General features: G+C 38.9%; 1 long non-coding RNA gene across 1 annotated transcript; it reads left to right on the top strand.

Moving 5' to 3' along the window:
• Nucleotides 1-766: 766 nt before the first annotated feature.
• LOC118476917 (uncharacterized) lies at nt 767-12,667 on the top strand. Its single transcript, XR_004857755.1, has 3 exons — nt 767-1,191; nt 4,006-8,482; nt 11,297-12,667. It is a non-coding gene; the product is annotated as an uncharacterized lncRNA (long non-coding RNA).
• Nucleotides 12,668-12,902: the final 235 nt, after the last annotated feature.

Below are 12,902 nucleotides of genomic sequence, written 5' to 3'. Positions count from 1 at the left end.
ATTTCTCGCTCGCGTATGTCTCTGATTATCTAGCTTATTCATTCGCGTTTCACCAAATTCGGAGTTATTCAGTCTCACAGAAGGCCGAATTTGGAGCCTGTTAAAACTTTTAATTCTTGGCACGAATACGAACTCGATAATCCATCTCAAATTATAAATCTCATATGAAGCTCATTTAATCAAGCGCTCGACAGTTGCTAGTCGAGCTGTGTCAGAGTCCGATTCCCCGAACCTCGATCGATGTCCGACTATTTTATTCGGATCCGTACTCGCAAATGGAATACTCGATATGTCGTCCTCTAATCAATTTTATCCGACTCGGCCAAATATCTCTATGTCCGAATCGAACTCAAAAACCCGCATCGACAGTGCTTTTTAAAATGTCATGATTCGCCTTCTCCGACTAAAAATCCAAAGCCGATCAAAAGTTTGAGAGAAACATTGTTTCTAAAATAGTGCGCGAGAAAATTTCAAAGTGGAATCCCAATGCGTTGTCCTCAAATAAATTCTTATTCGACTTGGCTTAATCCCTCTCGGTCCGATCTGATTTCAAAAATCAACATCGGCGATGATTTTTAAATGTCGCGATTTGTCTCTATTAATCATAGATCCGAAAGCTAGTCAGTCTCAATTCATTTTGATTTCCTAATCGTACGTGGACAAATTTTCCGAGCGACACTGAAAAATTAAATTCTTGGACTAACTATTTTTTTCTCATTCCTCGGACTCTCGTTCGCCAGACGCCGGTTCTCCCTGTTCTCCACACCGGTAAATCCCAAGGGAGATTTTTCTCCCTTTGAACAATTTACTTAGCCTAGAAGGAACCCCCTTTCTTCTCCTATAAGCAACATATTTTGCTTGTCATCTAAGCAACCTTTGCTTCTCTTGTAAGCAACCCCTTGCTTCTCTTGTAAGCAACCCCTTGCTTCACTTCTAAGCAATCAAACCAGCCCCTTTTCTTCTCCTTTAAATCCCCCATGCCCCCTCTCCAACCAGCCATTTCCTCTCCCTCCCTCTCCCCACGCCACTCTCCCTACTCCCTCCCTCTCTCTCTATCTCCCTCTCTCTAGCTCCCCATGCAGCAGCAGCCCCTCCTCCCTTGGAGCTGGCGACCAGCCCTCCCAAGCTCCACTCTCACCTTGGCAAGCTCTCCCATGGCGTCTCCCCCTCCTCTACGGCAGTAAGATGTAGGTGAGCTCCGGGTCAAGAACTTGTGTGCTGAAATTTCAGAATCTTGCACTTTCTTCTAAAATCTATAACTTGAGTTTGGGAGCTCCTAAAATAGTAAGACTTGTTTTGTTATCTTTCATATGGAATGTCCTACCTATTAGATCTATAATATGACCTATTTTAGTAGACGTTTTTGTCTGTGCAAATTAAATCTTAAAGAGAGGTTTAGAGAATAAACGAACTTGCTTCTCTCCATAGTTTTCATTATAAAAATCCAAAAATGATCAAACTTGTTTTGTTAGTTAGATGTTGTCATAATCCATCTAAGAAAAATATAAAACTTGTAGGTTGTTCACTGTTTTCTTGGTGTGTTAATTTAAACATGTTAAATAGGAAAAAGATGGTTGTTTTTCTTGTTATTTTTAGATCTGTAGCTCTAGTGCTCCAAATGGATTCAAATTTTTACAGTAGACTCTTGGTGTGATGCTTGGTGACTGGTAAATATATCATGAATTTTTGTGCATGTATGATTAAGTTAGTGATTTAACTTGTTTAATACACCTTAAGTAGTTTTAAATGATTTAAAAATAATGTATAGATGAAAAAATGGAAAATAGTGTTCTACTGTCCTTGCATGGTATTATATTAGCCTAATAAAACTCAATATGGTAATGCATCTACGGAAAATAATTAGTTTTAGATTTAACTTGCTCTCACATGCTTTATTGCATTGACAATTTATTATTTTTGTATTAAATAAAATATAAAACCTAGGCATGTGAAATTTATACATTAGTCATAAATTGTTATTACCTATGCCTCATAAAAAATTCCAGCCCCAAATTAGATAGTTTCATATGGTGCTAAAATAACACCCCTTTTATAATTACAAGAGTTAGTGAAAAATTAGGAGAAAACAAAATCATGCATGTTTCATGGAATGCTTGAGTTACACCTTAAAACTAATTAGAGATTTAATGGTTATGTCATGGTGTCCTAAAGATAAATATTAGTAGTACTTCATCGTAGTTTTGTGTGATGTCGGACATGCGTGTCGAAATGCTTTATTTGGTGAATACGTTTGTTAATTATGTGGTAACTCTAGCGCACGAAATGACTTGGATAAAAATTAGTAAGTCGACTTGTTGGTCCTCAAATGATTATTTCAACTCTAATACATGGTAAAGTGTTAGAGCAATTCAAGTCTCTAGAACACGACAAATTCTTGAATTATATAGGAGCTGAAAATTTATTGATTGCTGTTTTGGACTGCACACATTGTTTTCGTTGTGCTGTTTGTTTGATAAACCAAATAATGTTTTCTGTAGAAAGGTCATATAGAAGAGTTGTATATAACATGATTATATTGCTTATACAAAAATTTGACAGCCATAAACCTGATCGTTTAAGAGTTGTGCTTTTCACAAGCCCAACACCTGAATCTGTCGAATTTCTGAACAGATTTCAGAAATTGCAATGGTTGCTTAAGTTAATGTTGAAATAAGTTATTGGTGGTCACAAGAAAGTTGTAGATAACTCTATTATCTTACTTGTGTTAAAATTTGACAGCCATAGGTCTGACAGTTTAGGAGTTATGCTTTTTACAAATTCAGTAACTGAATCTGTCCAATTTCTGTACAGATTTCAGAGACTGTACTGTTTGCTTACGTCAATGTTTGAATCAGTCCTTGTAGATTATAAGAAAGTTGTAGATGCTTTTATTATCTTACTTGTGTTAAAATTTCATAACTAAAGGCCTGACGGTTTAAGAGTTATGAATTTTACAACTTGGTTGTTGTGTTCTGTCCACTGACAGAACAGATTTCGAAAACTGAATTGTTTGATTCAGTTCAACATAGAATCAATTCTTGGTGATTATAAAAGTTATATAGTGCTTTTGCTGAGCTTTCCAAAAAGTCTTAGATCACTCTTTTTGGTGGTCTGAAGCTTAAGTTATGAATGTTTCAAATATAAAGACTGAATCTGTCCAGTTCTGGACAGCAAAGTCTTTTAGTGATGTTTATCCTTAGTTAAATATTGAATCACCTTGGAATGTTTATAAATAATTTGTAGAACATTTAATTAGCTTTCCAAAAAGTCTAGGATCAATTTGTTTGGATGCCTGAATCTTCAGTTGTGAATTTTTGAAGTTGCAAGTCTGAATCTGTCCAAATCTGGACAGCGCTGTTGTGTTAACACCTTTTGACCTTGCTAAGTGTTTAATAATGCTGTGATGACAATACCAAAGTTGTAAAGCACTTTTCAAGCTTTCTAGAAAGTCCTAGTTTACTATTTTTGGTTAAATATCTTGTGAGTTATGACTGAAACAAGTGACTGCTGTATTGCTGCCCAAAAATTCTGCTAGTGCGCTTTTGATTGTTTAGTTCACCCTTGTCGCTAAAAATATTTGGTTTGCTCTTAAGTAATGTAGACTTGCCATGGTTAAGCTAGAGATGATATGTGTGTCTTGTTTTATATGTTCTTCTTTAGTTGATTGTGATATAGAATTTCCATAGCCATTGATGCCTATGTCATCGGTTAAACTTGTGTTGGATGTTTTTGTGTGATAAATAGAAGAACTAATGAAAGGCCGTAGCAAAATTAAATAAATGCTTGTACTTATGGGGTCATATTTGTGTTGCGTAAGTATACGAAATGTTTGTCGTCTTTTAGTGGTGTTAACGTTGTGCGCTCGATGATAGGTAGTTAGCTAACGCTAGTGTGTGTGGTTGCTTGGGATGTCTCGCTACTTGGTGTTTAATTCGCTAGCGTGTACTTAAAATATCTTGTGCTATTTCATTATATTCATACATATGCATCTTGCACCTCATATAGGACCGAGAGATGATGATCGAGCCAGTGATGTGGTGCCAACCACAAGACGCAGTTGGTGGACGACCTGAAGAATGGACTTAACCAGTGGATACTCGCCGAGCGAGTACCCTCCCCAGCAAACACTACTTAATTGTTAAATTAAAGGCAAGCCCCGGTTTATGCATAACCGTTATATATGCTATTTTACTGCACTTAATGTTTGTAGGCTTGTACCGTGCACTTAAGTGTAGGAGTTGAATGAAACCCTAGTTGCATGAACTCAGGATTCCCTTTGAGATGGATACTAGTATGCTAGGTCGAGTAGCTGCTTTATTAATTAGGATCTCGGTAGAAGACGAGTGATTTTTCTAGCACTCGCGCGAGATCAGGAAATTGATTGTACCCACTTTCACATTGTCATGATACTAGTTGGTGGACAACAATCCATGGGGATTGGTTGTTTACAAGGTAAAAATGGGAATAAGGATTAAGGTGTGGTACCGTGTGTCAAGCGTTTGAACGTACTAAACACATACCGAGAAATATGGTAAATCGGTAAGCCTAGTACCTGATTGAACCTGGCAGTAGACTTTGCCCCTCACGCGACTTGAGACGAGGTCTCCCATTCCGGTTATGGTGGGTACAAGTGCGGTCACTGCACGACGGCCAGTCGGGGTCAGTGAGGCATTGTACGCCAAGGCGGTGAGCCCTGTTCTGCTGACGGGGAATTGATGGGGAAGGTTGATGTGTGTGGGGACGGAGTGCCCCTGCATGTCGTGTGTTTAGGTTTACCTTGCAAGGTTTAAAAACTCGATTCGAATCGTCTGCTTCTCGCAGCTAATGAGACTGCTTGATCCATGCTGCTACATTGAGTAATAAGTGGAAATGAGGTGACTGGCAAAAGATGTTGATTGCAATAATGTTTGATATCATGTATGAATAGCTAGGTATTCATCTAGTCTAAAAGATTACACTAAAACTTGAAAAGCTAAAATTTGTTTTTAGACTCAGCTAGTGCTTTTGACAAACCAAACCCCTCAGCCAAACAGCTGCATGTCTAGAGGTAGAGGAGTAGACTCCTCACACCGGGTAAGTCTAGCTGAGTATTAGTATACTCAGCCTTGCTTGTGGCACAATTTTTGCAGGTACTCCTTAGGATGATTGGTTGATGGTGTGACTTAGCCTCCATCCCTGCCACCGGGATAGATGGTCGAGTGGGTTACTGCTTCCGCAGGAGAGGACCAGGAGGAGTAGCGTGGCCAGGCTTCGCCATGTTACTCGGGTTTTCTCCGTTAGTTATTTCCGCTGCATTAAAATTTATGGTTATTATTTCTGAAACTCCGATAATGTAATCCCTAATGGTACTTCTTAAATTTGTGGTATTATGCTTTATTGTATTTCTCTGTGCCTCACCTTCGAGTGAGCTAATGGTATTCGATCCTGGTTAAGTGGCTTTATCGGACTAGATCCGAGGGACTGATGGTTTATTCCTATTTAAGTGTGGTCTAGCCTCTAAGGCGGGACTTAGGCACTTAAGTTGGAATAATTCGGGCGGTTCCGCCACAGCTGGTATCGGAGCGAATACCATTACAGAGAAGTCAATAAGTCATAAATACCAACTTTTTAAAAGTAAAACTTGCTTAGAAACCAAGTTGGATAGTTGTCAGGACGATAAGGATAGACCTAGGACGTGAAACCTTAGGAAATAGATGGGTAGCTAGGTGGCTATGTGTATAGGCCATAGAGGCTACTACTACTATTAATAAGGATGCTGTAGAAGCACCCGAAAATTAGTCAGGTCTGAGAAGACGACTAGAATGAGCATGCATCCTGATTGTCGCATCATTGTCTCTTGTGCATCAACACGCTTCTCTTACCTTTATTCCAATAATAAAAACTTGTGAATAATGTGATGTACTGCTATGTTAGAAATGCCTTATCTCGTGTCAAATGGTTATGTCTTGTTATGTTGTGATATGTGTTTCTCTTGTCTGGCTATCTAGGTGGTAGGGTAATTGTTCAACCCTTGTTGCAAAAAAAAAAGTGTTGTTTGTTCTGCTCATGAAAAAGACCCCCCGTCCAAACAACCTTGAGTTTAGCAAGTGAAACCTCTTTAAAATAAAATTCTGCTGGTGTTGGTATTTTCTAGCCCTTGAGTGTTTTACCCTTGAAATTAAACCTGCACAACCTATAGATGCCCATAGCTTGACCGCTAGACTACCCCAGTCTCCTTGTGCACTTGTTGCGTCAAAAAAAAATCGTTGGTGTCTAGTTGCGCAAACCCTATCAAGGTCATGTTTCTTTCCATAGATCATGTCCCAAATCTTCATAACCTTTCTAATGCCCATCCTAATCAATCTCATCTGACTACCTCTCCTTTCACCTGGATCTGGTAATCTTTTCCTTGTGAATCATGTTGTGACCTTATCATCCAAATCTCCGGATCCCCTATTGATCCTACCCTATTATCTGGATATCTGCTCTAACTCGTTCTCAAGTATCAGATGTTGATATACCAAAATCTCTCAATTCTGGTCATTCTCATACTCATTCTTCGAGGATCATGACACTGTTTTATCAATTTTTATCTACCAACAGTGTACCCATTCGGTTCAATGGATTTTGCTTTTGTCTTTAGTTCTCTCATGTCTCAGCAAGTTGTCCATCTCGATCTCATGGTTGGTTCCTCTTCATATTGAATATCGTATCAATCTTTGGCTGATAATCCCTGTGATGATCAAAAAAATAGTTCTCTGAGTTGAAGAAAATTCTCATGTGAGGCTCTTTTGCCAACAATCTTTGCCCCAACTTCAGTCACATTTTCTAAGCCATATTCTCATGGGTTGCATCTAATTTAAGCCACATGAATTTTTTCATTGGTTATGTTTGGTAAGGGTGTCATGACTAACGACTGATGGTGCTGCGACGAAACCGAGAGCCTACTATGGTGCACACATGGTTGAGCTGCTCGGCACGCACTGGTATCACGGTTAATAGTTGTGGTCCATTATAAGACTACACTGATGTGCTATCTTTTGTGGACACTCTCAGAATGATCGCTGCATTTTGTCTCGATATGTCGCGATATTCTAACCAAATCTGTCTTCAGTATCTTGTCAGATACCCTCTCATGAATTTGCATCTATCTTCAGTCTGGGAGTTACATGCTTCTCCACCCTTAAATATCCTTATTCGAATCTCGGGACGAGATTCTTTTTAAGGGGGGAAGGCTGTGACACCCCAGGTGTCTATTTCGCGTTATATCGGGAGATTTATCCTAATCTCGGATGCTCAGTGAAAATTTCTATTTCTCGCTCGCGTATGTCTCTGATTATCTAGCTTATTCATTCGCGTTTCACCAAATTCGGAGTTATTCAGTCTCACAGAAGGCCGAATTTGGAGCCTGTTAAAACTTTTAATTCTTGGCACGAATACGAACTCGATAATCCATCTCAAATTATAAATCTCATATGAAGCTCATTTAATCAAGCGCTCGACAGTTGCTAGTCGAGCTGTGTCAGAGTCCGATTCCCCGAACCTCGATCGATGTCCGACTATTTTATTCGGATCCGTACTCGCAAATGGAATACTCGATATGTCGTCCTCTAATCAATTTTATCCGACTCGGCCAAATATCTCTATGTCCGAATCGAACTCAAAAACCCGCATCGACAGTGCTTTTTAAAATGTCATGATTCGCCTTCTCCGACTAAAAATCCAAAGCCGATCAAAAGTTTGAGAGAAACATTGTTTCTAAAATAGTGCGCGAGAAAATTTCAAAGTGGAATCTCCAATGCGTTGTCCTCAAATAAATTCTTATTCGACTTGGCTTAATCCCTCTCGGTCCGATCTGATTTCAAAAATCAACATCGGCGATGATTTTTAAATGTCGCGATTTGTCTCTATTAATCATAGATCCGAAAGCTAGTCAGTCTCAATTCATTTTGATTTCCTAATCGTACGTGGACAAATTTTCCGAGCGACACTGAAAAATTAAATTCTTGGACTAACTATTTTTTTCTCATTCCTCGGACTCTCGTTCGCCAGACGCCGGTTCTCCCTGTTCTCCACACCGGCAAATCCCAAGGGAGATTTTTCTCCCTTTGAACAATTTACTTAGCCTAGAAGGAACCTCCTTTCTTCTCCTATAAGCAACATATTTTGCTTGTCATCTAAGCAACCTTTGCTTCTCTTGTAAGCAACCCCTTGCTTCTCTTGTAAGCAACCCCTTGCTTCACTTCTAAGCAATCAAACCAGCCCCTTTTCTTCTCCTTTAAATCCCCCATGCCCCCTCTCCAACCAGCCATTTCCTCTCCCTCCCTCTCCCCACGCCACTCTCCCTACTCCCTCCCTCTCTCTCTATCTCCCTCTCTCTAGCTCCCCATGCAGCAGCAGCCCCTCCTCCCTTGGAGCTGGCGACCAGCCCTCCCAAGCTCCACTCTCACCTTGGCAAGCTCTCCCATGGCGTCTCCCCCTCCTCTACGGCAGTAAGATGTAGGTGAGCTCCGGGTCAAGAACTTGTGTGCTGAAATTTCAGAATCTTGCACTTTCTTCTAAAATCTATAACTTGAGTTTGGGAGCTCCTAAAATAGTAAGACTTGTTTTGTTAGCTTTCATATGGAATGTCCTACCTATTAGATCTATAATATGACCTATTTTAGTAGACGTTTTTGTCTGTGCAAATTAAATCTTAAAGAGAGGTTTAGAGAATAAACGAACTTGCTTCTCTCCATAGTTTTCATTATAAAAATCCAAAAATGATCAAACTTGTTTTGTTAGTTAGATGTTGTCATAATCCATCTAAGAAAAATATAAAACTTGTAGGTTGTTCACTGTTTTCTTGGTGTGTTAATTTAAACATGTTAAATAGGAAAAAGATGGTTGTTTTTCTTGTTATTTTTAGATCTGTAGCTCTAGTGCTCCAAATGGATTCAAATTTTTACAGTAGACTCTTGGTGTGATGCTTGGTGACTGGTAAATATATCATGAATTTTTGTGCATGTATGATTAAGTTAGTGATTTAACTTGTTTAATACACCTTAAGTAGTTTTAAATGATTTAAAAATAATGTATAGATGAAAAAATGGAAAATAGTGTTCTACTGTCCTTGCATGGTATTATATTAGCCTAAGAAAACTCAATATGGTAATGCATCTACAGAAAATAATTAGTTTTAGATTTAACTTGCTCTCACATGCTTTATTGCATTGACAATTTATTATTTTTGTATTAAATAAAATATAAAACCTGGGCATGTGAAATTTATACATTAGTCATAAATTGTTATTACCTATGCCTCATAAAAAATTCCAGCCCCAAATTAGATAGTTTCATATGGTGCTAAAATAACACCCCTTTTATAATTACAAGAGTTAGTGAAAAATTAGGAGAAAACAAAATCATGCATGTTTCATGGAATGCTTGAGTTACACCTTAAAACTAATTAGAGATTTAATGGTTATGTCATGGTGTCCTAAAGATAAATATTAGTAGTACTTCATCGTAGTTTTGTGTGATGTCGGACATGCGTGTCGAAATGCTTTATTTGGTGAATACGTTTGTTAATTATGTGGTAACTCTAGCGCACGAAATGACTTGGATAAAAATTAGTAAGTCGACTTGTTGGTCCTCAAATGATTATTTCAACTCTAATACATGGTAAAGTGTTAGAGCAATTCAAGTCTCTAGAACACGACAAATTCTTGAATTATATAGGAGCTGAAAATTTATTGATTGCTGTTTTGGACTGCACACATTGTTTTCGTTGTGCTGTTTGTTTGATAAACCAAATAATGTTTTCTGTAGAAAGGTCATATAGAAGAGTTGTATATAACATGATTATATTGCTTATACAAAAATTTGACAGCCATAAACCTGATCGTTTAAGAGTTGTGCTTTTCACAAGCCCAACACCTGAATCTGTCGAATTTCTGAACAGATTTCAGAAATTGCAATGGTTGCTTAAGTTAATGTTGAAATAAGTTATTGGTGGTCACAAGAAAGTTGTAGATAACTCTATTATCTTACTTGTGTTAAAATTTGACAGCCATAGGTCTGACAGTTTAGGAGTTATGCTTTTTACAAATTCAGTAACTGAATCTGTCCAATTTCTGTACAGATTTCAGAGACTGTACTGTTTGCTTAAGTCAATGTTTGAATCAGTCCTTGTAGATTATAAGAAAGTTGTAGATGCTTTTATTATCTTACTTGTGTTAAAATTTCATAACTAAAGGCCTGACGGTTTAAGAGTTATGAATTTTACAACTTGGTTGTTGTGTTCTGTCCACTGACAGAACAGATTTCGAAAACTGAATTGTTTGATTCAGTTCAACATAGAATCAATTCTTGGTGATTATAAAAGTTATATAGTGCTTTTGCTGAGCTTTCCAAAAAGTCTTAGATCACTCTTTTTGGTGGTCTGAAGCTTAAGTTATGAATGTTTCAAATATAAAGACTGAATCTGTCCAGTTCTGGACAGCAAAGTCTTTTAGTGATGTTTATCCTTAGTTAAATATTGAATCACCTTGGAATGTTTATAAATAATTTGTAGAACATTTAATTAGCTTTCCAAAAAGTCTAGGATCAATTTGTTTGGATGCCTGAATCTTCAGTTGTGAATTTTTGAAGTTGCAAGTCTGAATCTGTCCAAATCTGGACAGCGCTGTTGTGTTAACACCTTTTGACCTTGCTAAGTGTTTAATAATGCTGTGATGACAATACCAAAGTTGTAAAGCACTTTTCAAGCTTTCTAGAAAGTCCTAGTTTACTATTTTTGGTTAAATATCTTGTGAGTTATGACTGAAACAAGTGACTGCTGTATTGCTGCCCAAAAATTCTGCTAGTGCGCTTTTGATTGTTTAGTTCACCCTTGTCGCTAAAAATATTTGGTTTGCTCTTAAGTAATGTAGACTTGCCATGGTTAAGCTAGAGATGATATGTGTGTCTTGTTTTATATGTTCTTCTTTAGTTGATTGTGATATAGAATTTCCATAGCCATTGATGCCTATGTCATCGGTTAAACTTGTGTTGGATGTTTTTGTGTGATAAATAGAAGAACTAATGAAAGGCCGTAGCAAAATTAAATAAATGCTTGTACTTATGGGGTCATATTTGTGTTGCGTAAGTATACGAAATGTTTGTCGTCTTTTAGTGGTGTTAACGTTGTGCGCTCGATGATAGGTAGTTAGCTAACGCTAGTGTGTGTGGTTGCTTGGGATGTCTCGCTACTTGGTGTTTAATTCGCTAGCGTGTACTTAAAATATCTTGTGCTATTTCATTATATTCATACATATGCATCTTGCACCTCATATAGGACCGAGAGATGATGATCGAGCCAGTGATGTGGTGCCAACCACAAGACGCAGTTGGTGGACGACCTGAAGAATGGACTTAACCAGTGGATACTCGCCGAGCGAGTACCCTCCCCAGCAAACACTACTTAAGTGTTAAATTAAAGGCAAGCCCCGGTTTATGCATAACCGTTATATATGCTATTTTACTGCACTTAATGTTTGTAGGCTTGTACCGTGCACTTAAGTGTAGGAGTTGAATGAAACCCTAGTTGCATGAACTCAGGATTCCCTTTGAGATGGATACTAGTATGCTAGGTCGAGTAGCTGCTTTATTAATTAGGATCTCGGTAGAAGACGAGTGATTTTTCTAGCACTCGCGCGAGATCAGGAAATTGATTGTACCCACTTTCACATTGTCATGATACTAGTTGGTGGACAACAATCCATGGGGATTGGTTGTTTACAAGGTAAAAATGGGAATAAGGATTAAGGTGTGGTACCGTGTGTCAAGCGTTTGAACGTACTAAACACATACCGAGAAATATGGTAAATCGGTAAGCCTAGTACCTGATTGAACCTGGCAGTAGACTTTGCCCCTCACGCGACCTGAGACGAGGTCTCCCATTCCGGTTATGGTGGGTACAAGTGCGGTCACTGCACGACGGCCAGTCGGGGTCAGTGAGGCATTGTACGCCAAGGCGGTGAGCCCTGTTCTGCTGACGGGGAATTGATGGGGAAGGTTGATTTGTGTGGGGACGGAGTGCCCCTGCATGTCGTGTGTTTAGGTTTACCTTGCAAGGTTTAAAAACTCGATTCGAATCGTCTGCTTCTCGCAGCTAATGAGACTGCTTGATCCATGCTGCTACATTGAGTAATAAGTGGAAATGAGGTGACTGGCAAAAGATGTTGATTGCAATAATGTTTGATATCATGTATGAATAGCTAGGTATTCATCTAGTCTAAAAGATTACACTAAAACTTGAAAAGCTAAAATTTGTTTTTAGACTCAGCTAGTGCTTTTGACAAACCAAACCCCTCAGCCAAACAGCTGCATGTCTAGAGGTAGAGGAGTAGACTCCTCACACCGGGTAAGTCTAGCTGAGTATTAGTATACTCAGCCTTGCTTGTGGCACAATTTTTGCAGGTACTCCTTAGGATGATTGGTTGATGGTGTGACTTAGCCTCCATCCCTGCCACCGGGATAGATGGTCGAGTGGGTTACTGCTTCCGCAGGAGAGGACCAGGAGGAGTAGCGTGGCCAGGCTTCGCCATGTTACTCGGGTTTTCTCCGTTAGTTATTTCCGCTGCATTAAAATTTATGGTTATTATTTCTGAAACTCCGATAATGTAATCCCTAATGGTACTTCTTAAATTTGTGGTATTATGCTTTATTGTATTTCTTTGTGCCTCACCTTCGAGTGAGCTAATGGTATTCGATCCTGGTTAAGTGGCTTTATCGGACTAGATCCGAGGGACTGACGGTTTATTCCTATTTAAGTGTGGTCTAGCCTCTAAGGCGGGACTTAGGCACTTAAGTTGGAATAATTCGGGCGGTTCCGCCACACACTCGCCCCAACCGGCGAGGACAACAATTCCCGCTTGCCAGCCCTGCCCACACGAAGCCGA

Source organism: Zea mays, chromosome 4 (assembly GCF_902167145.1).
Source record: "Zea mays cultivar B73 chromosome 4, Zm-B73-REFERENCE-NAM-5.0, whole genome shotgun sequence".
Classification (NCBI taxonomy): domain Eukaryota; kingdom Viridiplantae; phylum Streptophyta; class Magnoliopsida; order Poales; family Poaceae; genus Zea; species Zea mays.
This window is presented reverse-complemented; position numbering and strand designations above follow the sequence as displayed.